General features: G+C 41.0%; 2 long non-coding RNA genes across 17 annotated transcripts in view; one reads left to right on the top strand and one right to left on the bottom strand.

Moving 5' to 3' along the window:
* LOC122975619 overlaps positions 1 to 25,463 on the bottom strand; it is a 292,897-nt gene that overhangs the window by 62,228 nt on the left and 205,206 nt on the right. For 7 of the 14 annotated variants that reach the window (XR_006400742.1, XR_006400741.1, XR_006400745.1 and 4 more), the window contains 2 exons: positions 24,929 to 25,073; positions 22,200 to 23,776 (listed from right to left, as the gene is read on the bottom strand). This is a non-coding gene — a long non-coding RNA (uncharacterized LOC122975619). Of the gene's footprint in view, positions 1 to 22,199; positions 23,777 to 24,322; positions 24,662 to 24,928; positions 25,074 to 25,463 lie in introns of those variants that run through there. The other 7 variants (XR_006400749.1, XR_006400748.1, XR_006400746.1 and 4 more) reach the window with 4 other exon arrangements.
* The window catches only part of LOC122975618, a 98,213-nt gene that overhangs the window by 69,976 nt on the left and 2,774 nt on the right, over positions 1 to 25,463 (top strand). The window contains exons 1-6 of one of the 3 annotated variants that reach the window (XR_006400738.1): positions 18,709 to 18,853; positions 20,776 to 20,869; positions 21,975 to 22,204; positions 24,659 to 24,797; positions 24,961 to 25,084; positions 25,261 to 25,389. This is a non-coding gene — a long non-coding RNA (uncharacterized LOC122975618). Of the gene's footprint in view, positions 1 to 5,653; positions 5,732 to 18,708; positions 18,854 to 20,775; positions 20,870 to 21,974; positions 22,205 to 24,658; positions 24,798 to 24,960; positions 25,085 to 25,260; positions 25,390 to 25,463 lie in introns of those variants that run through there. The other 2 variants (XR_006400737.1, XR_006400739.1) reach the window with 2 other exon arrangements.

Below are 25,463 nucleotides of genomic sequence, written 5' to 3'. Positions count from 1 at the left end.
TTTGTATGCGCTACTGTGAATGTGTGTGTGCGTGCGTGCGCATCAGGGCTGTCCTCGAGGTTTTATTAGTTGTGTGTGACAGTGTCTTTGCAGGTTGCATACAGATGGTTAGAATTAGCCAAACAAATGCATGTACACTAAGTAACCACTTTATTACATACACCTGCAATCCAATTCAATAGCTCTGCAATAGACTCGTATCCATAAGCTTCAAATATTCATTAGAGACAAATGTCCTGGACACGTCACTTTAATAAAACAAATGTCGCTGCAAATGATCCCAAATGTACTGATTCTATGTATATCTGAATGTTTCTGTTCTCCCCTTTCTGCATCTGTCCTCCGTGTGTCCTCACAGTCTAATTACATAACCTACCGACAGTCGTATGATCTCCCTACCAGCACATTGCCAGCACAGTGCTTTGCACTTTGGGTGTGTGTGTGTGTGTGTGTGAGTGTGTGTATGAGTGTTTGTGTAGTGTTCTATTTTTGCTTTTAATGCAAAACTGCTGTAGAAAGTAATGCATAACAACTGTAGATAATTCTTGTGTGTGTGCTTGGGTGTGTTCATGTCTTTGTCCCTTCATGTCATGTGCGTGTACGTGTGGTGCAGCCTTTGGCAGGACAGTCCCGCAGTCCCTCCCCTCTCCATCCACTCTGTTAGTGGTCTTTACCCTCCCAACAATCAGGCTTTATCCCCGGACACTCCTGGTCCCACAGTAGCCCTATAGGAGCAGCAGCCCAGCACTCCTATCCAAACCAAACCAGACATATTTCCAGACATATGTTCACTTGTGTAACCGATACAACCTCAACACACATAAACATGCCCGAACAGACACACACAAAACACAATAAACAATGTAAAGCTAAATGAGAGCAGATTATGCTGCGTTTCATGTGGATTTTCTTGCTTCTTGCTTTCACAGTTTGCAAAAAAAAAAATATATATAGTACAATTTTTGTGGAATTTCTGGAAGTCACTGCAAACATGAAAATCTAACTTGATGCAAAAAAAAAGCATGTTCATGTCTTGTTTACTCTTCTTGTTCTCTTGAACTTTGTGTTTTACATTACAGATTTGACTGTCAGTAATTAATTACACAACACATGACATCACAATTTGTAAAGTTTATTTTGAGAAGGCAATGCTAATACTAGGTAGAGATATGTCACCTGACAGCAGGCTGGGGTGAGATGTGATCAGAAACACACACACACACACACACACACACACACACACACACACACACACACACACACACAAAAAAAAAACAGCAAGACAAAAAGCATGCCAAACATTAGAAAATGATTATGAATTCTCCATCCAAAAAAGAAAACATAATAGCAATGCCATCAAAAATAGCACCCTTTATTGCGCCTGAATACAGTGTGAATGAACGGCAACACCAGAGTACAAAAGCAGCACTGTGTTAGCATCAGTATCAGAAGTTGCAGAACATGATGTGGTGTTTGATCACAAGAAGCCTGTGGCACTGTGAGATGCTGTGCACAGAGAGGAAAACTGAGAGCATTGATTTCATTGTAGAGAAGCAAGGAGTGTGTGTGATTTGGCAAATGTGTGTGTGTGAACTGTCTGGAACATTAAACTATAGAGGCCCATTCAGAGCTCCCTTTCTCTCTCCTTCAATCAGGAGATAGCAGGGACATTGAGCTGCAGCAACAAAAGCAGATTTCCATCAGACAGAGTTTCTGAGAGAGAAAGGCATTGTGTTGAAAGAGCTTAATGGAGGCTCAGCTTAGAGCTTTATTCACACAAACTGTACTCTCAGGTCGAGAGAAACACATAGTATGTGTACACACATGGGCACACACACTCACTTTTCCCATATACAAAACACTCCTTGTTCCTCTACACTGAAATCGGTGCTCTCATTTTTATAATGTTTTATAAATGATAGAGGAGAGTTTGTGACCAGATAGTTGCAAGTCATGGTGCCATAGAGAAAGGCACTTAAAGCACTTTACACTGACCTCAGACTAAAATCACATGCACAACACAATGCAGTTAGTATCTCCTTATGGACTGACTTGAATCAGCTCCTTAATGCCAAGCACAAAACAAAAACCATACACCAAGATAAAAATCAAAAGTGTACTTCATTTGAAGGGACATTCTTCTGGGACTCTACAATCATACTGTACTGATATGTTTTTGAATACCGTCTTATTCTTGCTCAGGGTCACACGGTACATGAAATGCTAAGAATTTTCATAGACATATATTGTCAATAGGACACAGAGACCTCCAGACATAATGGACTGAATCAACACCTCTCTGACACCTCTCTCACTTCTCTACAAAAGCTGAACATTGTAATCGTTCCAATAAGTCCTCAAGCAACAAAATAGATTGTCCATTGCATTCTAGTTTCATCTCATTTGAGCCTCCGCTATAGTTAAGGTATGGTTCAGTTAAGGCAAGTAAAACTACCTGGTTACGGTTAGGGAAAGATCACCTTTATGGTTAAAGGTAAGGGTTAGGGTTAGGGCGTTGACTGCTGGTAGCAGAGCACAGGTAAACAACAGTCTGCACTATAAAGATCACATGCCTTGTACGCACAATAGTCCACCCCATCCTCATAGGGGCTCAGTCACACCAGCATTTAAAACTTCAAACTTTGGACCAAAATCAATTAACTTCAATTTAATAGCCATCATTCAATTTGCTCCTGAAGGCAAAGCAAATTTGGAGAGGTGCTTTTGCAGAGTTCAACTCATTTGGTGTATTTTAAGGCAAATTTGCACCATTGACCAATTGCAAACCACTGAGGACACAGAGAACGGGACCTAAGTAGTCACTGTACTTACCAAGCTTACAGCATCATCTATTTCCAGAGGAAACCCAAATGAATTTTGCTGTGCTGCTTGTGTGTGACTGAACAGCACATCAATGTCAAGCTGATTCCACCTTTGCCACAAAAGGTAAAACATACAGAACATAGTTTGAAGAAACAGCCAATGATGTAACTTTTCTGGAGAGGACAGTTTAAAGCTTCACAAAGACCCCATTACACCTCATGTCACTTCATGTGTCCTCTTGGTGATAGCTATCAGATATCAAAAAAGCAAAGTGTAAATGCATCTAAGAGGCAAGACAGATTGAAATCCGATTGATGCATTCTAGCCAGAAAAGGTTTAAATGCATCCGACATATACGTAAACTTTACTCCTCCCAACTGTAACTACGTCAGTTTGGAAATAGCCGCAACACAGTCTGTGCCCTGTGATAAAGGCGGCTGAAGTTACACTGAAATAGCTGTCATCAGTCTCATGGAGGCAGCTCTAGTGGTTTCAACACATGCCATCAAACAGAAGGTGCACTGAGCTGTTTTAGTGTTTATCTCATCTCTGATCAGTTCAATCAACAAATAAAATTAAAGTGCGTTATTCTTCTTCTGGCATTTTTGGTAGTTGCCAAACAGATTCCGCTGCATTAACACCATCCTCTGTTCTAGCATAAGGTCGACCATTAGTTTCATGCTGGGGGAAAAACACGGATTGCAATCGGATTTGTAATCACTCTTGTAAACAAAAGTATATTAAATCTCATCTGGTTTTATCCAGATATATACCAAACACTTAACAAGTCTAAATGAAGCCAAAGGCTCTGCTCCTTGTCTGCCTTTATGTGTTTTGTAGCAATAACAGAAAACAAACACGAGATACAAGACACATAGAGGTATATTAAGAGTTGTCTTTTTCTGACTTTTGTCTTAAAACACACTCATCATGTTTCACAGTAAAATAAACGGGTCTTGCACTGTGAATCATCTGTCTCTGAAACCTTGCTTTCTCTCTCTAAATACTCCAGTCTGTCTCTCCCTCAGATCAGAGATGTCCTCTTTTGTAGTACATGTAAACTAGGGATGAGCGAGCAGGCCTCCCATGGATTAACCGCCGACTGACTCCAAACGTTGCCGTCAGACTTCCTTATTATGAGACACGTAAAATCTTAACAACACATAGGCGCACACGCACACACACACGCACACAGCCGCACACATTCTGAAAGGTTCTCCAAACTAAGTGTATACGACTAATGCCATAGTGTTGTCCCCAAATCACATCGCTCAATATTCCTCCGGAAAAGACTACACAACGGCTGCTCCCAAATCTGATTGGTGTTATTTGTAAGTCAGCCTAAATCTCAGAGAAGCTACACACACAAATGGAACAGGGCTTACTAATCCATTTGTAAGGCAATAGGCAGGCAAACAGGCAGGGGAGAGCTTGCCAAGTGTTGTAATCACAACTAAAGATGATGAGCCCACTCCCTTCCTCTACACTCTACAGTAGCTTGTGTGTGTGTGTGTGTGTGTGTGTGTGTGTGTGTGTGTGAATGTGTGTGTATTTGCATGTTTGTCCTACATCGCCTCCTTTACAAAACTGTGACAAGTGAGGGAGAAAATGAATCGGTATCAAGTGGATAATCTACAAAAGTACACTAGGAGCTTTTCCACCTTATGCAAGTCCCCCGCTCATTCATTCGCAGATACCACGCAATCTCGCTGAGAACAACAACAAGCCGGCGATATGAGTTTTGAAAAGGCAGTAATTGTAAGCAGGTTGGGGAATAAATTAGAATGATGACAAAATACAGAGATAAATCCAGCTTAAGAGAGATGTACGCCACTGTTTATTTGATTTCAGCTTTTCTCTCTATCCTGCTCTTTCTCCCTCCCTCATTCCTGATCTTTTTTAGTGGGGTGGAAAAATGGATTTTTGTCAGTGATTTGGCCCTGAAATAGCTTATTGTCTAAGGCAGCCACTGTGCGGGAACAACGTCAACATCACATGTGTGTGCGAACGCGCTCGCCTGTTTCCATGGGGAGTAATGGCCGTGGAAGTGTGTATTGGCTCTGATGGCACAATACGCCACTGTGCTCATTGGTTTAGACTGGTGTGTGTGTGTTTATAATATGTGTGTATGTAGTTCTATAGTCTCTCTTGTTGATATTTATAGATGGAAGAATTCTGGTATGGAGGGGGTGAGGGGTGGGGGGGTGGGAGGGTGTTGGGAGTAAGAGTGGGAGGGTAAGGGAGAGGGAAGGGAGGAGGATCTTTGAGCTAAATAAGTGACTCTGCCCTCAGTTTTTCTCTCTCACTTTTTGTGCCTGATTTTCTCATTTCACTCTCCTTAATTTTGTACCTCACACATCCAAGTACAGAAGCATCCAGGCACATATGCATCTTTTAGACTTTTTGAAAATTTTGGAATCTAATTTAAGGCCCAGATTAGAAAATGGTTGAGCCACGAAGGTTCATACAATGGTCTAATGGTTAGTGATGAACTGAAATTAAGTTAAGTTTAATGACCGACAATGGCCACTCATAACTTGACCAAGACATTGAACCCCCACTTGCCAACTATTGTTATACCCAAAAGCTGCGTAAGACATAATAATGGCTTCCTAAAAGATGTCAAAATCAGAAAAGTGTTTGGCTTAAAGAGTTTTAAAAAAAATAGTTTTAAGAAAGTTCATAAACCAACCTCATTTTCTTTGTTTGTCTAGTTCTCTCAGAGACTTATTGTTTCTTACCCAACAATACCGCACATTTGGTAATCTGCATTTAGAGGACATAAATACTCTATCATTAATCGGCTGTGTCTGTTCTTCTCTCTATCCAGGAGCGATTGGGCTCAGGGGACAGAGGAGCTGATCACATTTGGACATTTTTCTCTTCAGGTTGTTTCACCAAGTAACTGGTAAGGGCTCCAAGCAATCTCCTGTCTGTGTTTCTGTGTCTATCGCATGTACAGTTAACACAGACGCAACACAAATACAGAGTAACACAGCTCAGTCTTTTATTAAGAAGAACACGATTGTGTTCTCTTGCTCAGTCACAGTTATTAAAACAGTTAAAGCTCAAGGTTATGTGAACATTTTAAAGTCAACAAACCCACATACATGAGTCATCATCAGTATTGCTTTTTACTATTGGGATAATAGTTCCCATTTAATTCCCATTTAAGTAAGTAAATAATAAGTAACCTATGAAGTCAAAGACACAAAGACAGTGGTGGCTAAACCCCTTTCTAATTTGTTTTCTGGCAGGGTATTTTATTCTCACAAAAAATGTATTCCTTGTTTTTGTACTGACAGTCAATCATTCAGGTTACAATGAATTCATCATGGCAGAGGCAAAGATATATATAATGACATCATACTGAGTGAAGGGCATTGCCCCGAATGTAAAATCGTCACTCACAGCTGCTTCATGCAAATATTGAAGTGTATGGATATTCTCTGGGGTTGCTGTAAAGCTTTCTGGGAAATAAAGGATGCTGTTTCACTTAAAGCAGATCAATAGAAAACTTGTCTTCATCACAAAATGACTGGTGGAATGTACTAACCACAATAATACAGTATGCACGTGCGGAACACTATTAAAGGGTGTATTTTTCCTTTAACCAGAGCAAAGTAAAGAAGCTGGTTTACTCCACGCACACAAACACACATCAAATCACTCTAAACTCAGTCTTTACATATAAAAGTTTACCGACAGCCACGCTGATAGATTTGTCCGTTTCTTATAGGTCTTTTAGCAGCACGAGCGCTAATCTTCTGCACGGTCATGTGTTTCTATCTTGGGGAGTTTTGCTCATCTAAAAACTTTGGTAGGAAATGAATTTGACTGGTGACTTTCTGTAAATGTTGTGGCACATCAGGAAAAAAAAACGATGGCATGGCGTGCTTAGCTGGGACAACAAAAAGCAGCGGTTACGGCTGTATAGAGAACAAGGCCTGGAGTCAGAGGAGGGTAGAGATAACAAACCCAGATACTAAACAAATGACCATGAAATAGAGGATCAACTGATAGTGTCTGCATGCTCTTTGTGTATATGTGTGTGTGTTTGTGTGTGTTTATGTGTGTGAAGAAGTCCAGACAGTGTGTGTCAAGGCAGTGTCAAGATCACAGATTGCGGCCTCATCACTGCTCTGCTGAGGAGATTTAACTGGCACTGGCTACACTGACCCAGGCGTGTGTGTGTGAGTGTGTGTATATGTGTATAGATGTATGAGTGTTTGTCACAGCCCTGTCAGATCAGCCATGAGTCTGCCCACTGTGTGTGTGTGTGTGTGTGTGTCAAACAGGGATGACCTTTTTCTGTGTGTGTGCCTGGGATTGTGTGTGTGTGTGTCCTATGCTGCAGGCAGGGAAAGTCCTTGTCTTTGCTGCGCCAGAGAGTTGGAGGGGACACCCCGTTCATCTGTGTTTGGGTGAGTTTGTTTCGTTGTGGGAGTTCCCCCGTCAGAGTGAGAGGGGCTGGTCTTCTGCATCAGTTTCATGAGTTTTTTTTTTTTTTGTTTTTTTTTAATGTCTCTGACCTCACTCTTTAAGTATTCTGCTTCCATGATTGATAATCTCCAAACGACATCAGAAAGTCTAATCAATTGATGTATCAGTACCACTCACCCATCACATCCTCTGCCTTGTCTTAAAGTTTATCACTTTTGGCCAACAATACACTGTCTGACTTTGAGCCAGTTTCAGTTTGCTCTCTTGTTAATTTGAGTTGTGCAGCACTTCATTGTGTAATAAAAACTTTCATTTTCTATTTGTGGATGCTAGCAGGATTGGATAATTAGATGATGTTGGCAAATACCAGCAGCAGTTACTTAAATTATTGCATTAAAAATCTAAATATTTTACATTTTTGTCATCCGCCACAAAGGAATGCAGAAACAGTTGCTACATAGCCTCAAACAAAAAGATTGAGAACAAGGTATTAATCATCCATTTCCGGAATTATGTGATCACAGCTTGAAATCCAATAAAACACAATGGTGAAAGGAAAAGGAACTCTAATGAAAGCATGCATGCAAAATTTTAAATTTCATAGTTATGCCATTTATGATAAGGGAATTTTACATTTTGCAGGTTACAACAGAATACAAATTGTCATCTGCACTTTACAGCTGCATTCATTACCCTCCTAATGCCAGCCTAAATCCTATAAGCTCAGCTTCTGCTAACCATTAACCAATACTAGAGGGTATTTAAGTGGTTCTCAATTTTTATTGCTTGTGTCCTCTTAAAATGAAGCGTCGTCTTCTTGTGACCCTACATCACAGCTCATGACTTGTGAGCAATTCAACCAAACACTGATTTTGTTCTTCTCAGACCGTTTTATTCAAGAGTTTTTTAGAGGCCAGAAGAGCTAAAACTGTCCGGCATTTCACAAGCAAACACAAAGATTAGTGAAAAATGAACAGATTTTTTTTTCTTCATCTTTTTACTTCTCAAATTTGGAGAGACCAGACCTCCATGATGATGACAATGAGCAGCATTGTGTTTTCAGAAACCAGTTGTAATGTATTGTATTTGTCCAGTCAGATGCGGGAAGATTTCATCATGATGTTTCAAAGAAGAAATAATTTCTTCTGTAAAAGCTACTCCATTCTCCTCCGCGTTGGTCTATGCCCACTAATGATGCTCATAACCCGAGTAATTACCTATGGAGCCTTTACAGAGCAAAATGAGCAAAGCAAGAAGGCAGTAATAAAACTGTAACATTAAATAAAAAAAACACAAAACGTAGATTTTATTGCATCATCACACATGGTCTGCAGCCCTGCAATTCTGTTGCTGTTTTTTTTTTTTTTTGTTATCATTATTTGAACCACTGAACCCAAAGCCTTGCTGTACTGTCAGTTATAAACATTTCCTTAAAAGTAATAGATATTATCCTCTGTTAAAAGCCGCACATGCTTTAGAGCATCTCCCTGCAGTAAATATGCTATTCTCCATACATGGTTGTTAATTAGCTCTCTTCCATATCTCGCTGTGTGTTTCCGGTGCTGAACAGATCCCCTGTCCCCTCTCTCTCCCAACACTGTCCAGAGCTGTATGAGAGCTAATTGGCAGCTCACTTGCCTGCCGCGACGGTGATCATGCAAATGTGTTGGTGCTTACCAATAGCCGGGCCCATCAAAACATTACGACGGCCATTACCCAGAGCTGGGGCCGGCCTAACGAACATATGCTCCCCCCCCCCCGCCCCCCACAACCTCCCCCCAATTCCTAAACTCTTATTTATGTGTTTAATTTAATGTGCGAGGGAAGAATTTCCGAAATTAAATTTGTTTTTTGTTGGTGCCTCCAGAGAGTGGCGGCGTTATAATAACATGGTAATTTTTTACACGTCTTTATGAGAAATGAGAAAATTAATTCTTTCTGACAAGCTGTAATTATTGGGCTTGGAACAGTTGCAGCTGAACAGTTTGGGCTGTGTTAGCCTGGCAGTGAGCTGAAAGAGGGAGAGAGAGAGAGAGAGAGAGAGAGAATTCGGGGGGAGGAGGGAGAGAAAGAGAGAGAGAGAGAATGGGAGAAAGAGAGACAAAGAGACAGAAAGGGAAGAATGTAGTGGTACCAGCCAGAATCATAGACAATCACGAAAGAAGGAGGGAAAGAAGAAGAATGGGAGCTGAATGGCAAAAATGTGAGGGGAGGAGAGCAGGACATGAGGTGTGTATGTTAGAGATGCAGGTGCAGAGAGAGGCGAGTGGAAAGGAAGAGAGGAGAAAGGGAGTGAAGGGAGAGCTGAGGAGAGGTGGACAAGACGAGAGGAGCGAGGTGGTGAGAGGTGAGGGAGAAGAGAAGAGGAGAGGAGGTTGACGACGTGAGATGTGAGGTGACAAGGCTAGATTAGAAGATTGGAGAGTTGGGAGATGAGGGTGAAAACGGAGAGGAGAGGAAGGGGATGGAGTTGGGGAGAGACTGAACTGAGAAGTGGGGATGAGAAGAGGCGGAGGGCGTGATGTTTGAAGGGACAAGGTTAAATTACATAAAAGGGAGGGCGACAAGGATTAGAACGGAGGAGGAGAGAGGAGAGAGGTGGTGGGAGGTAACGGAGGGGAAGAAGAGGTTGAAGAGGGAGGGAGAGGAGATGAGAGGAGAGGAGTAGAGTGAGGATTCGTGCCTCAGTGTGTTACATCAGGTAGGAGTTAATGTCTTCTTGTCTGATGTCATCAGAGGAGGCTCCTCTCCAGCAGGAGCAGCTCCTCCTGTGTCAAGGTTATAACACATTAATATTCACAGTCTACAGCCGGCCTGGCCTCGCTCCAGGCCTTCTTAGGCTCTCTCTCGCTCTCTCTCTCACACACACACATGCATACTCAAAGGACCAGCATCTGCTCACACTTACAGAATTTCTTCCTCTTTGCTCCATCAAGCACAGGCATGCATTCACACACACACAAAAACACACGTACAGAAGCATATGAGCTTTCACACACAGACACAGCTTCCTCTTCTTTGCCCCATCATGTGCTGAATTATGGAACATGATATTGATATTATGCGGCAATATTGTCGTTTCTCTACAGTTATTCACTTATGCTGGCATAAAAGCACTCTTACAGTTGTTGGGTGACTCATTTAACGACCCACTTCTGGTGTGTTTGTGTGTGTGTGTGTGTGTATGTGTGCAGCCAAGTGGCCATTTGTTTTCACTAAGTGTCACAGCCTTAAAAGGAGAACCAGTGTCTCTGTGCCCTTCTCTGCAAGTGGGCGTGTGCGCATTAGGGCTTGGAGGTCATGATGATAAAAGATGTTTTCGTACAGAACTGTAGAAACTCAGAAACATCATGTAGTGCGATTGAAACGTAGGCAAAAATGATTTCACAAAAAAAGCTCACACGTTAAGTTTCTCTTTTAAATCTTGGGAAATTTTGATTGAGCGTTTGTGTGTGTCTTGAAGTAACCATGTGATAGTGAGACTGTGAATGTAGTGTGTGTGTGTGTGTGTGTGTTCTTCCAGAAACCCTTCCTGTTTATTCGTTGAGCGTGTTCCATTTTGTCCTGTGCTGTTAAATGTTTCATCCTAGCAAAGGCATGATGGGACCCCCTGGGGATGAGGCATCTGCCCGCCCGGCCACACGCTGAATTATACATGACAGCACAGGACAGAGTGTGTGAGTATGTGTGTGTGAGAGAGAGAGAGAGAGAGAGAGAGAGAGAGAGAGAGAGAGAGAGAGAGAGAGAGAGAGACAGAGGGAGAGCATTTGTAGGTGTCACTGAGTGAAGTGTCCACTTTGTTGCGTGACTCCATTTCAGATCTGCTCTGAGCTGTCTTCAGTTGTAAATTGTCTGGCATGCCCTCTCTGTGTGTGTTTGTATGATGTAGAATTATCAAGAAACTTATTGATAAATCAAACAGTTGACAAAGGGACAGTCTTGTGTTGCCAGACCTATTTCAGAACCATTTTTTTGCTAGAGCTGCACAAACCCTGTGAGAGATCTTTCTGGATAAGGTGAAAAACTATTTGTTCTGTATTGTGGGAATTGTCATGTCTTACTGTACCTGTGCTAAACTCACCAGTTTTGCTTCTGTTAATTGGTGCAAGGAGATGTAATTGGGCATAATTTTGCGCATGGCTGAGTAAGGCCTTGCAAAGATTGGATGACATGGGAGAATGTCAATGTTGAATGCTGAATTTTTCCACAACTAATCAAAGATGCAGAACTCAAGCAGAAAAATGGGCATTTTACTGGGGTTGAGGTCATTTCCAGAACAGAGAATATGGGCCAGGGAGTAATGAGTCTTATCGTTATTTCATGCTGCTGGACAAAAACACTTTTGGTTAATGTCCACTAATAGTTTGTCCTTTAGCCAAGGAATGACTTACAAAGCAAATAGGGTTCAGTGTCTTGAAGGACACTTTTAACAAGATCTATAATTGTTTGTTTTTGTGTTCTACTCCAAGACTGGAATTCATGTAGTTTATTCCTGGAAAAATTAGGTTCTGCTTCAGAAGTTAACTACTCAAAAACTACTTCAAAAATGTTTTGTTACTACCACAACTGACTAATTAACAATTTTAATGCCTTCTTGCACGACCAACCTTTATTTTTTCTTTTTTTTCTTTTTTAGTTTTCTCTTCACTTAACAATCTTTAAATCTATCCTCAGAAAAGTCTTTGAACAATGCACACTTTTTACTGACTCAGCAAAAATCTTTACTATCATTAGCATTTTTGTAAATGTGCTCACGACGTTTTGGGGATATTTTGGCTTGTAAAAGTTCAGTCATGATGATAAATGTGACGATACTTTTGATACACACCAAAAAAACAAACAGGAGTACCTTGTGTCTTTTGAAAGGTTAAATAATTTACCCTCTCCCTGTGTGTGTGTAATGTGTGTGTTCATGTGTGCAGGTATGTGTGTTTTGCACCTGAGGTCTTGCTACTGTAGTTAATGAAAGCCCCATCTCCTCATGCAAATGAGGCTGCTGTTAACCCCAATCAGAGAGGTCGCTGAGTGCGCATCAATCCCACATTTCCCTGAGTGCTCTGCAGGCAGGACACAATGGTCCCCACCCCTCCATAGGCCCACAGGTAATTACTGGGAGGCAGAAAGGGAGAGGCCAGGGGAGTCAGGGTCTCAGGTAGGTGTACGGGTCCGTTGATGCTTTTTTCATGTAATTTATGAGAAACACAGGGTTGTGTTGCTTGTTGGGTCAAGTGCAAGTGCTGTCTCCTACCACACCCCTTCCTTCTAAACACACACCGATACACACACGCTCAAAGGGTGACAGGTAATTACAGCATGAGAGTGGCTGCGCTGTATGTAGAATTGGAAGGTCAGGCCTGCTGTCTGCTCCCTGTGGGCCACAGAGCATCACCTTTCTGACTACATCCACAATAAGCTCCATTAGAGCTGTGTTTACCCATCTTTCCACCTGTTGTCTGTTTTTTTTCCTACCTGTCAGTTAACCACCAGGGTAGCAACTATTCTTCTGGGGTCCACACATAAAAAAAAACCCAGATCACCCCTTACCACACAGAACCCTCTCATCTTCAAAAGGTAGGGCTGGGTGATATGGCCAAAATCAAATATCACAATATTTTTGACCAAATACCTCCATATTGATATTTCGACATTATTGTAAGGATGGCTATTGGTGCCTTCATAAAATATTCACACAATGAGATTTTTGATAAACAATCATCTGTAATGTGGATACAATAACTAGATGTAGACATGATGAAGGCAAATAATAGAACAGCTAGGACAGTCAGGTAAGGTCAGAAAATTACATCACTTTACTATAATGCAGCCTTTAAAACCAGGAGAAGACAACATCCATGCCATTTCACGATATTACGATATCCAAGATCTAAGACATTGCATTTTGTTAGTCAGGTAGCCTTTCATCCAGCTGACAGCATTTGTACTGAAACCACATGCCGAAAGTTTTTTCAGAAGTTGTTCATGGTCAGTTACATCAAAAGCAGCACTGAAGTCAAGCAAGACAGCTCCAACATTTCTTTTATCATCTATTTGACTCAACCAGTTATCAGTCATCTGTATTAAAGGACCAGTGTGTAGGATTTACTGGCATCTAGCAGTGAGGTTGCAGTTTGCAACCAACTGAATACCCCTCCCCTCACCTTCTCCTTCCGAATGTGTAGGAACTCGCGAAAAACACGAAAGGCTCTCTCTAGAGCCAGTGTTTGGTTTGTCCGTTCTGGGCTACTGTAGAAACATGGTGGTGCAACATGGTGTGCCTCCGTGGAAGAGGACCTGCTTCCTATGTAGATGTAAAGGGCTCATTCTAAGGCAACGAAAACACTTGTTTTCAGGTGATTATGCACTAATTAAAATATACTTGTGAATATTTTATTCCATTTCTGCAAGTCTGTTCTACTAGATGCCACTAAATGGTTGAGTGGCCATCTTTGTAGGCATGCTGAAACTCAGAATCAAGGCCACTGACAGAGAAATAGTTAAAAATTTGATAGAAGACTAATCTCTCCATAAATTTACTAAGATCAGGAGGAATACTAATAAGTCTGCTGTTCACCCCAATGAAGGCAGTTCTACTGTTCTTAGATACTGGAATGATTCTGGCAACTTTCCATGCTTGAAGGAAAACATTTTGCTTCAGGCTAAGGTTAAAAATGTGACATATTGGTTCAGCAATGTAATCAGCTATATTCTTATTAATTTACCATCAAGATTATTCAGTCCAGACTGTTTATCATTTTTTACTGAGATTAGAAGAAGATTTTTTACCTCCTCTAGTTGTACTGGTTCAAAGTCAAATCTACAATCTTTGTTTTTCATGATAAATTCTTCAATTAGAGATAGTCCAACATTTGAGTTATTCATATTATCTCTTGGACTGTCAACCTTTTCATAAAGAAGTCGTTAAAATAATTAGCAATTTCAAGGGGTTTTGTAATGAATGCACCATCTGACTCTGAAGGAAAGGTTATTCGCTTTAGACCTACGTAATATGTTGTTAAAAGTGTTCCATAATTTCTTCCCATCATGCTTTAGTTCATGAATCTTGTTTTGATAATAAGATCTTTTTTTCAGTCTGTTCATTTTTGAGACCTTGTTTCTGAGTTCACGGTATTTAATAGAATCTCCCGATTTTATTGCAGCACGTTTCATTTCATCCCGGTGAGCCATGCATGTTTTCAATTCCTCATCGAGCCACGGGGCCAAAGTACTTCTCACAGTGAATTTTTTTGTTGGTACATGCTTGTCTGCAACAATCTGTAACATCTCAAAAGAAAATGCGAAGTGCAATATCTGTGTCTTTCACTGTGCAAACTCTGTCTCTCTGTAGATTTTTTATGTCTTTAACAAATTTTTCATTGCAAAAGGATTTATAAGACCTTAGCCCGGCCTTCGGTACTTTAGTTTTTCTTGCTATAGCTACAGTATTGTGGTCACTAAAACCAACAGGGATGGATACGGCCTTAGAGCAGAGTTCACTGGCATTAGTGTAAATGTGGTCAATGCATGTGGCAGATATAACTCCAGATATGTCAGAGCTCACCCTGGTAGACATGTTCAGCATCTGAGTAAAATTACATACATTCATTACAACTAGTAATCTCTCAGAGCACAGGATGAAGAAAGCCAGTCAACGTTAAGGTCCCCCAGAAAGTATATCCATCTGTCTGCATCTGTTGCTTTCTGAAGCATAGCACATATACCATCAGTGTATTGTACATTAGAGCTAGGGGGTCTATAACAACAACTGATAAGTACTGGTTTGATGTGAGGTAGGTGAATTTGAAGCCAAAAGGCTTCTATAACTGGATTCATCAGATCATTTCTGACCTTATCTAGGATGTGGTTTTGTACATATATGACAACACCTCCCCCATGCTTATTTCTGTCATGTCTAAAAATACTATAACCAGGTATGGCTACATCAGAATCATTGACTGAGATATCTAAATGTGTTTCTGAGATTACAATTACATATACATTATATTATCACTGCTGAGAAGTATCAAGAGGTCTTGAACTTGAACAGATCTTGAACAGACCACAGATGTTAAGATGTGTGATCCTTAAGCCTTTCTTAAGTAAACCCATAGACATTGTTCATACAGCCATATTTAAAACACTGTCCACCCAAGTTAAAAGCAAAGCAGGTCCATTCAGTTAGCCTGGGTCTGACCCCTTAGCTGAATAACCAGTTTGTCATACCTCAGACTGGCTTTGTCTCCTCTTTCTCTGGCTTCTCAGGGCTTAGAAAAGGTCTCTACTTCTTTTTTTCATTATGTCTGAAAAGTCTTCACTTAAAAAGATGTTAGTTCCTTTGAGCCTTCTCGCTACAGAGAGGATGGACTGTCTGTCTTTAAAATGAAGAAATTTAACTACAGTTGGTCTGGGTTGGCTATTTTGCCACTTCTGTGTGTGTGCTCAATCTCCATGCACTCACTTCTCAGGCCTAGGTTTTTCTCCAGCATGATTTTAATCTTGTTTCAGAAGTTTCCAAGCTCGTTCCCTATTCATCAGCGATACCGTCCACAAGTATGTTGTTCCTTCTCATTTGATTCTCCATGTCAAGTTTAGACATATCGAGTTCCTCCTATGACTTGTAGATCTGCCATAGCCTGTAGTTTCTTTTTCAGTGTCTTTTCAAAATAACCAAGCAGCATTGACCGTGTCACCCACTTAATATCTACCTTCACTTAGCCTCACACCACCAGCAGCTGTCAAGTTGACTTTAAAAGCCAGGAGTGCAATGAGTTTTGTTCATTCATTTACTCGCCATTTAAAAACCCTTTTCTGACAAAATGATTGTCAGCATGAAAGTTAAGCACAGTATGAGGTGCTTATTAAAGTAATGACTTCAGGTAAGACCTTTGCTTGCAAAATTCATATGTGTTTAAGAAAAGAATCATTCATGCTTTTGAACATCCACTTGTGAATTTGACGTAGTAGGATTTCTTAAAAAACGGAGCATCTCATTACCATAAGTACCATAGTTATTATAGTATTTAATAATTAGAAAGGCTGCTTGGCGTAATTGGAAACTTGAAGAGTTGAAGAATGATTAGTCTGGGCACTAATCAGTCTTTTGTAGAAGGTTTCTAATGATTATGCTTAGGTTTGTGTAGATGCTCCTCAGTGTTTTCTCTGTTTAGCCATACTCTCTTCTTATAATACAGTAATATAAAATGTTTTCTGTTAGACAGAGGATTATTTTTTTGGTCAGTAAAAAACAGATCTTGGGGCGTTCTCGTGGCCTACTGTAGTTGCCTAAGTCACATACCATGTAATTGCAACCTCCCAACTTTAGCTGACGATTTGTTAAATGTAGAGTCAGTCATTCTGGAGAAAGATTGATGATTATTAGGCAACGACCAAAAGAGAAATATGGCGGAATCCAAAGCGATGGGTCAGCTGTACAGTTGCGAATGTACCTCTCACACTTCATCACGAGCACAAAAAGAATTTCGTCTCATGTGAGCACAACAGTCCATCCACACTCTCCGCCTCTCTGCGGCCTCCACACTCCTCCCTCAACCTACGTTCAGCGTCTCTGTAACAGGGGCAGCTGTCTGTCAGCTGCACCTCCTGGGGAGCTGAGAGGACAGCGGTCGCCCAAACTGCCTTCATCAGGCTGACTGACAGCCGAGATTTACTGAACCAAAATAGTTTGCATGTCGGCTCCGCAGGGAGAAATCAACAGTGTTTGTATTTATTGATTCATTGATATGGTTAATAAGTTGAATACACATATCTGTTCGGTGAGAAAACACTTTCTATGTGAATTGGCCATGGCCTCTCTCTGTCCAATCGCCAGCCCTCCTTACCATTCAATGGGTGCTGGAGACAGCAGACTGTCATGTCCTCACACAGACAGCTGCTCTGATGACTTCCCCCTGTCCTGTGCACTAGCACAAACACCCCCTGCTGATTGGCTGGAATAGTGTGTGGCTCTCTCTGAGCCACTGAGTTGTCCTCATCATTAGTCCATCAGATCGAATGTATGTCCTGATCTTATGTATAGGGGTGGTTTGTGTACAGTGTCTTTGAGACCTGATGAAGATCCCTTTTGGGATCAAAACATTGTTTGCACAATAAAAGTGTGCAGGTTTTTTCATGGTCTCTTGATTACTTTCTCTCAGCTCAGCAACTCACTTACTGGATGTGCATTTTGATTACCTTCACCCACTGGGTTACTTTTATAAAATGTTACATGATAACGAAGAAACAATGTACAGGAGACTCTGCAGTCTCTCCAATTAAGACTAGACATCTCGACGATGTGGTAAATGTGTGTCATTGAGCTTTAAAGCACTGTTCTGTCAATCACATAAATGCCAGATTTTCTAAAGGAGGTTTGTAAGAGCTGTTAAGTCATATTCTGGCATAAATATTCTGATAAGTAGACCACAGGCAATAGTTTTGGCGTGATGTGGCTGGAGAGATTGATGTGTCAAACTCTATTCAGATGATCCATGTTGACTAGTAGACGCAATGTAGTTGAATCATTTGAGTAATTGGTAGGTACAATTTAATAATTTGAAAGATTTAATAATTCAAGGGAATTTAGTAGACTAATTTGAGATACAAATGTAATGAATTTGAGGGAACTAGTCCTAGGGGTTCCCTAGTTATGAGATACTGAAAAATAAAGTACTGTGTGCGACGTTAGAATGAGTGCACTGGAGATGTGTGCAGGAAGCATGCAACAACCCCGCTGGGCAGAGCGTCCAGCAGCTCTTCATGCACATTCTGTGTGGTTGGTGTATGTTGGGAATTTGGTGCAAACTGGTGACTAAAAGCCCACCAGCTAGCCTACATTTATAGAATACCCACTTTTTTCTTAGGACTATAATATCGAGTTAACCCAAATGATGAAAAAAAAAAGTTGTTTGGTTGAACACACACATACACACACACACACACACAAACACAAACACACACACACACTCAGACTATCTATATCTATCCCACCAAGCACCTGATGTCCATGGATGTTGTTTTTTGGGCTAAATCTGGTTGGGCCATCGTGACCTTTATTCAGCCTAAATATAGTTATTGAAAATTGGGCTGTAGTCTGTCTGATTTGGCCCATATTAAGCCCAAGATGGATCTCTGTTTCGGACCACAAATAGCCCTAATACAGCCATGAAAATAAGATCACACTGCAGCAAGTAGGGAATTATAGGCCTATATCAATGAAAACGTGTGTTGTGTATACTACACCTAAATTAGACTTTCTGAACATTTTTGAACATAATCATTGCTGTTCAACAACTTAAATATATTTATCATATTTATATGAATATAAATATGTTTAAAATATGTCATACAAATAACTTATGACTTTACTGCTCTTTAATATAAAGATTTTCCCGCTAAGACACACACACCTACAGGATACAGACTACCAGAGTGGCTTGTTTTGACTGATTGGTAACTCAAAATTTAAAAGTCAAAATACTTGCAGGTGATTGGGCGTGGAAGAGGAGAAGGGTGGGGTTGGTGAAAAAAGGCGGACAACCTACATTTAGATCGAAACAGAGAGCGATGGAGACACAGATACACATTGAACTGGGTAAGTATTAAGTAATTATAATTTATTGGGATAATACAGAAATGCATGTTTTACTGAAGTTTAGTCAAGCTAATAAGTTGCAAGGTGATGTTAAGCTGAAGAAGCTAGGTTTCCGCTAGCAGCTAGTGCTAGCGCCAACATTAGCTTGTCAGTGTTAGCCTAGCTAGCACATTGTACTGAGCCACAGAGTTAAATTGGATTTTTGGAGCATGTCTGCAGGGCGCGTTTACATCTCAGGGGAAAAGTTTATCTTTCTTTTTTGTAATGCAGCACACTTCTCTCTCCATACATGTGTGTGTGTGTGTGGCCAGGGCTCTAGAGGTGTGATTTGATGGTGCTGGTTTTACCCTCTTTGTGATCCATCCCTGCCCCAGCTTTCTCCCTCTAACTGGACCATCTTTGTGCTTTCTTAAATGTTAATTTCTGTTCAGTTGGAAACTGGATTACATCGGGTAAAACTTTAATAGCCCCCGCCGGGTCAGTCTCCACAGCAGCAGGGGAGAATAGGATCCAGCCTTTAGATAATAAGAGCAGCAGCGAGCCGTGGATGTGCCAACCTTTAAAAGTTGTAATTATCAGTAACTTATTACTATCAGCTGTATTTACCCATTTTATTATTGCAGGTTTGTGTAGATGTTGCATGTTTGAGTTCTGATGCACAGTGGGGTGACTCTGTGACCCAAATGTATGACAGTACATGAGAGGTACAAACTGGGGCTTGTTGACACCTTCATGACTGTCATAATTAGGGAAAAGGATAATAAAATGTCCCAAATGATACTATTAAAATGTGACAAGCCTTGATAGTTTTTCTTTTTCTCACACAGATGCTGAACACAATCTGACAGTAACATCTGTACAATAATACAACATTGTTTTGAATGACAATACACTTATTTACTAGTTTATTAGATCCACCTAACCTAGTTAAAATGTTCAGTTTTTGTTGAAACAGTTTTAAGTAAGTGGATTTTGGAGGTGGTAGTTGTAGTAGTATCATACAATACAATTCAACAGCATCACAAACTACTGCCTAAATGACCATAAAATAAAATGTTGTATTGCACTGCATTGGCTTCAGCTAGGTGTACCTAATAAACTGCCAACTGAGCAGGGTTCAACATTAATGTTTTGTTTCACTTGCCCCGGGTCAGAAATCTACTTGGCTGAAGTCAATTTTTACTTGCGCATATACAAATAGTTTTATTTATTAGTGGTTATCAAATAAAAACAAAGACTAAAGTTAATTGTCATGTTTAATCTTTAATTAAGTAAATGAAACAGAACAAAGACACCGTGTCATAGATGCAAAGCAACAAACATTCTTGCACACTGAAAATAGTATGACACAGCCCCTATATTTCACTGAATACTAAATGCTATTGACCAGCCCAGTTTCTTTCAAATAATGGAACAGACTCTGTAACCTGATGGCAAATACATTTTTTAGACTCATTTCTTCCCCTCCAAGCTTCCTGAGTTCTTGATCCATTCAATGTTTCTTGTTCTAAAGAGTATTCATGGCAGTGAAAAATTAGGCTACATGCTCCACTGATTCCTTTATTTGACAGTGCTCACATAATCCTGAGGGATGTTTGTTTCACGCATCACACTACTAGTCTTCTCAATTCTTGATTGGCTAACGGCGCGTGCCAATATTCTCCAATACGTGCAAGGGGAGGGGGCTATGCTGACGTGTGCCAGAGAATGAAAACGTAATTTATGATACGACGATGATGAAAAAATGATCGTAACATTGATTGTATGATTGAGCAAGTGAGTTGCTAGATTTACTAGCCCGATGTGGCATTTTACTTGTCCCGGGCAATCGTGCAAGCCTTATTGTTAAACCATGACTGAGTGTACTACACCTGTGTGCAAAAATGTATTTTCAATGTCTTCTTTTTGGTATGATTTTTCAGAAATAATTTGAGGAGATGCCAGTGCGTGCCACTGGGTGAGCAGCAGGTGACTGAGTCTGGCCCGCTGGGAAAGGAGCACACACTGCTTGCACTGGTGAGTCAGCTCTGCTCCTGTTGTTACAGAGAAGTACACCTCAACAGCAGCTTGTGGTGCGCCAGGAATAGCCTGAGTTACTTCTCATGAGGACCAGTTTATTAGAATCTAAAGCTGCCGCAGTATTGATTTTTTACCGCACAAATTAGCGAGGCCATTCAAACATTGCAGTAACCGCCATAAAAAATTATTTAAACCTTATAAAATATAAAATAATTGGTTCCTAAATACTGTATTGGCCCAAATATAAGGCAACCCTGATTATAAGATGACCCCCCACCCCCTTTACCAACACCTGTTTTTGGAAGAAAACTTTTCACTCGTTATGAATTTATCTCTTCCATGGCAGAAAAACACGTTACACGAGCCTTCAAAAACTAACGAAACACCTTTAAGGCTTACTGACTCTAAAGCCCTTTTCACACTGGACAAAAAACCCACCAACACCCACTAACATCTGGCTTTTGACTTCAGTGGGAAAGTGGGAAATGACTGCAGTAGTCACAGGTATTTATCAGCTACAGCTCCGCTCTGCAGTGATGTAAACATGACACCCGGGTGCGCACGCTAATTTTCGCCTCTTTTCTGGCACGATGCTATGACGCGCGATGAAGTTCCGGATGTCGGCGCATAAATAGCCAGGAAGAACATTATTGTTTTTTTTACAGTATATGGGAACAATGTGCACCAGAGATTTTGTTTTTTGTATCGTGCAAGATGCAACACTGACAAGACAGCAAAGTGAGAGAACTTCTCCTGATTCAAGGGGAAGAGGAAACACAGAGACAAGTTACTGGCACTGTGAGGGACACTGTGATATACAACGACATATCGAAAGTGCTGAGTGAAAGAGGCATTGCTCAAAGCCCAAGGAAAGTAATAAACAAATTAAAGGCGCTGAAGAAAAAATATCTTGACATTAACAACCACAAGAGCAGAAGTGGGATGGGCCATTCTATGAGCTTTGCCAAAATATATTTGGCAACTCTGCACTAGCCAAGCTTGTTAGGCTCTCTAGTTCTTCAGGGACTAGTTCTTCAGCAGTGTTCTCGTCGTCTTCATGTTCTCCCAGCTCTCCCATAATAATAATAATTATTATTATCAGGCTACAGTGTTCCATCCAGAAGACGGAAGAGGACGAGGATGGAACAAGCTTCTGCTGCAATAACTACCACCATGGCAAAGCTGAAGGAGATGGACAGAGCTGCAGCAGGACACGACGATGCACGCATGCAGATGTTCACTCTTTGAGCTGTTGTTTTCCAGGCTCCCAGGCCCTGCACCACAGACTCCACAGCGACCACCACACGCCTTGTACCAGTATGAACAGAGCCAGTATGAGCAAAACTTTATCAGTTTATTCAACTCAATCAGCTTATTCAAGCACTCAAACGAAACATGATGAGCACACTACCAACAGGCAGTTATAGTATAACTATATAAAAGCCTTTTCACACTGACAGGATTTGTGTCAAATGTCAGTTTGTGTTGCAATATAATACTTGAATAGTACTTATTACATTTTTTCTACTTGCACACTGTTCTACTTTGTGTTGAACTGATAATTCATATTTTGTACTTTATATACATTTCATATATTTCAGTACTTCAGTTTTTTGTTGTATATTTTGAGCACTGGAATACTTCGTCACTCTTCTGTTGTTTTATTATTGTTCTATATTTGGACACTTGAATACTGCCTGAGACTTTTGTTATAAGGGAAAACTTATTTGATAGGTATTTTATAGGTATTTGCCTTTTTCTATAAATAAATGCTTTACAAAACACAAGACAAAGTTGATCACATTTGCTACAGAAACACAGCATAACAGTAACAATGATGACTCAAAAGGCATCCTGATACAGCATCGACACTGTTCACTCTGATAACATTGCTGTTAGATTGTCTATGATAGTGTTGCATAGAGCTGGGCAGTGTTAGGTCTCTCTTCCTTATACACCACAGCATGGGGTTGACCCAGACCCTCTGGTGGATCCACCTCAATGTTCCACTCTGGCAAAAAACTATCTTTCTATATTTCAAGTACGTTATGCAAAATGCAACAGGCAGTGACAAAATTGGGCATTAGATTAAGGTCAGTGCCATTCCTCTTCATTAAGCATCTCCAACGTCCTTTCAGTCGCCCAAAGGCATTCTCAATGGCCACCCTGGCTGAGCTTAGGGCGTGGGTGAAGTGGGTTTGTTCTTGCGAAAGTTGATGATGCTGGGGGAATCCTTTCATCAACCGTTGCTTCAATGGGTGGGCAGTGTCTCCAATGATATGCACAGAGATCTCCACTCCATCCACCATCTTTGATTTCTGTAAGGACAGAACACTACATTGACACAGACAGTAACAGTAACAATTTGAAGAACACCCACCTAGTCCAATACAATAAATCAATATATATATTTACCTCTCTGGGGAAAAGGTAGCGATTTCGGCACTCCTCTGCAGTGATGAGAAGGTCTGAAGGTCAGCCTGTGGACTGATTTCAATGTGAAGGACCTGGGTCAGATTTTCCACGAAAATCCAATGGATGTGGCGTTTTCGCACGCTCCAAAGTGCCTTACCTCTCTCCCACTAACGTCAACAAACAACCGGCATCTACTGCAACAAAACCAGTGCTATCTGAGTAGAAACACCCTGCAGGTATTAGCTCTCCAGCTGATGAGACAGCTAGCTGCCTCCGTCAACCACCACACATTTTACAACAAAACACCGTACACACACAGCTAAAACATTATTTGCTCAACAAAGGAGCAGAAAACAAGCATCAGAACAATAGTAGAATATAGCTTACCGTATTTGTTTTTTCTGTTGGTATTCCAAAGGTGGTAATAAACACACATTTCACAATAAAACTGCAGCATGTTCCTGTCCGGCCACAGCTTGCTGAACTTACCTGTGTTTAGTAAACACGATTGGTGGAAAAAAAAAGTTGGCAGTTTGCAGGTCGGATCTGGTTTGGGTAGTTGATTAACGCATATTTTTGCGGGTTGGGTGGTGCAGATTGGCTCTTGTCGGCCATTGGCCACAGCACAGCAGGAGCCTCTGTGTGTGTTTGTGTGAGGGTGTGCATGTAAAGCAGAGGGGGGAAGGGCTGACTGACTGGGGGTGAGAGATGCTTTGCAGGAACATGGTGCAAAACACGACATTAGAGATCTTTTATGTTATTATAAGAGGTGTAAGTGAGGGAGAAGACATCACTTGCAATAGTCTCGCACTCCCAAGCGTGAGCAACAGGATGCTGACTGCACCGGCCACCGGTGTCACTAATGAGAAGGAATTTCTGATTCCTACATATAGAACCTTTAAGACACTCCCTAGCTTAGCAACATTAACGGTACAAATAACCCATAATGCAACACTCTGTGTAGCAGTCTAGACAATTCTGAATATGAGATGACCCCTCTTTTTCAGATGTATTTCCAGGAAAAAAAACAGTCTTACATTTGGACCAATACAGTACACCCTTTGAATACATTTATTCTTGTAATAGTCTATTTTTATAGCCTCTACAGTGTAAATGTCTTTGTATTCTAGTGTTGTCATTGAGAGGCCGACTCTGCAGCGGGAATATTGGTTGGCATTCGACGGACACGTCATTCTTTATGTCAAGTCTGAGAGAATAACTAATATCCTGTTACTTGAGCTGCTCACTCAGTGGTGAAGCGGTGATCAGCTTGACGCTGTGGTGGATGTGACGTGATTGCGTTACCGTGGTAATGTGGTAACCGCGGCAGCTCTATTAGAGTCAAACCCTGTGATTTCTTTTCCACTCCAGCACCTGGAAAGGTAGGGAGAGCTGCATTTAGTGCCTTATAAGCCCCTGCCAGAAGATAGCTCTCCCATCATTTGGAAGATTCATCATAAAGGACTTGGATGGGCTGCTCATACTGCCTCATGACAAGTTTTGGTGTCAGGTGAGGGACTGTCAACATTTGAAAATGTTGCTGAGATGTTTTTTTCTCTTTTCCTTCCTCTACAATAGTCTACCAAAGCTATAAAAATGTAAATACACTGTAGATTCAGCGGCCAGGAGCCTGTTACTCACAGTCTTCTGCTGTGGTCCATCTTTCCCACCAGGCGATGTTTGATGAGTCCCTGCAGAGGTGCCTAGACTTGTACTTGCATCATGCTCCTCATGGCCTCGACCTCCGCCCTGCCGTTCTCCCTGGCGGTGGCCAAAATGCAGCGCTCTGAATCAAAGGTAGAATGAGAAACCGGATATCAGTCAAGTGATGCTCCAATTTGGCTTCTTAGAGGAGACACTTGCTTGGGATTTTTCTGTATTTTCCAGTAATAGTAATGTCACTGCCAATTCCAAGAACAAAGCCTTGATATACATGATCACCTGTTGTACTGCGTGTGCTTCTCTTCCCTCAGGAAAACTTCTTCACCCCAGCTGTGTTTGGAGAAATTATCTATGAGAACTTCCTTTCTGACATTGCCAAAATTTTAGACATGTGTGTGTTGTTTGAAAAAGCAACAGCCAGCTGCTGCATAAGATGATAGGTGGGTTGTTTCTTCAAATCTTATCAGTAATTCTTGTCACTGTATGGTATTTTGATGAGAAATGTCTCCATTAG

The sequence above is a fragment of the Thunnus albacares genome, chromosome 23 (genome assembly GCF_914725855.1).
Source record: "Thunnus albacares chromosome 23, fThuAlb1.1, whole genome shotgun sequence".
Classification (NCBI taxonomy): domain Eukaryota; kingdom Metazoa; phylum Chordata; class Actinopteri; order Scombriformes; family Scombridae; genus Thunnus; species Thunnus albacares.
The sequence above is the reverse complement of the archived record's forward strand: the minus strand, read 5'-3'. Positions and strand labels throughout refer to the sequence as shown.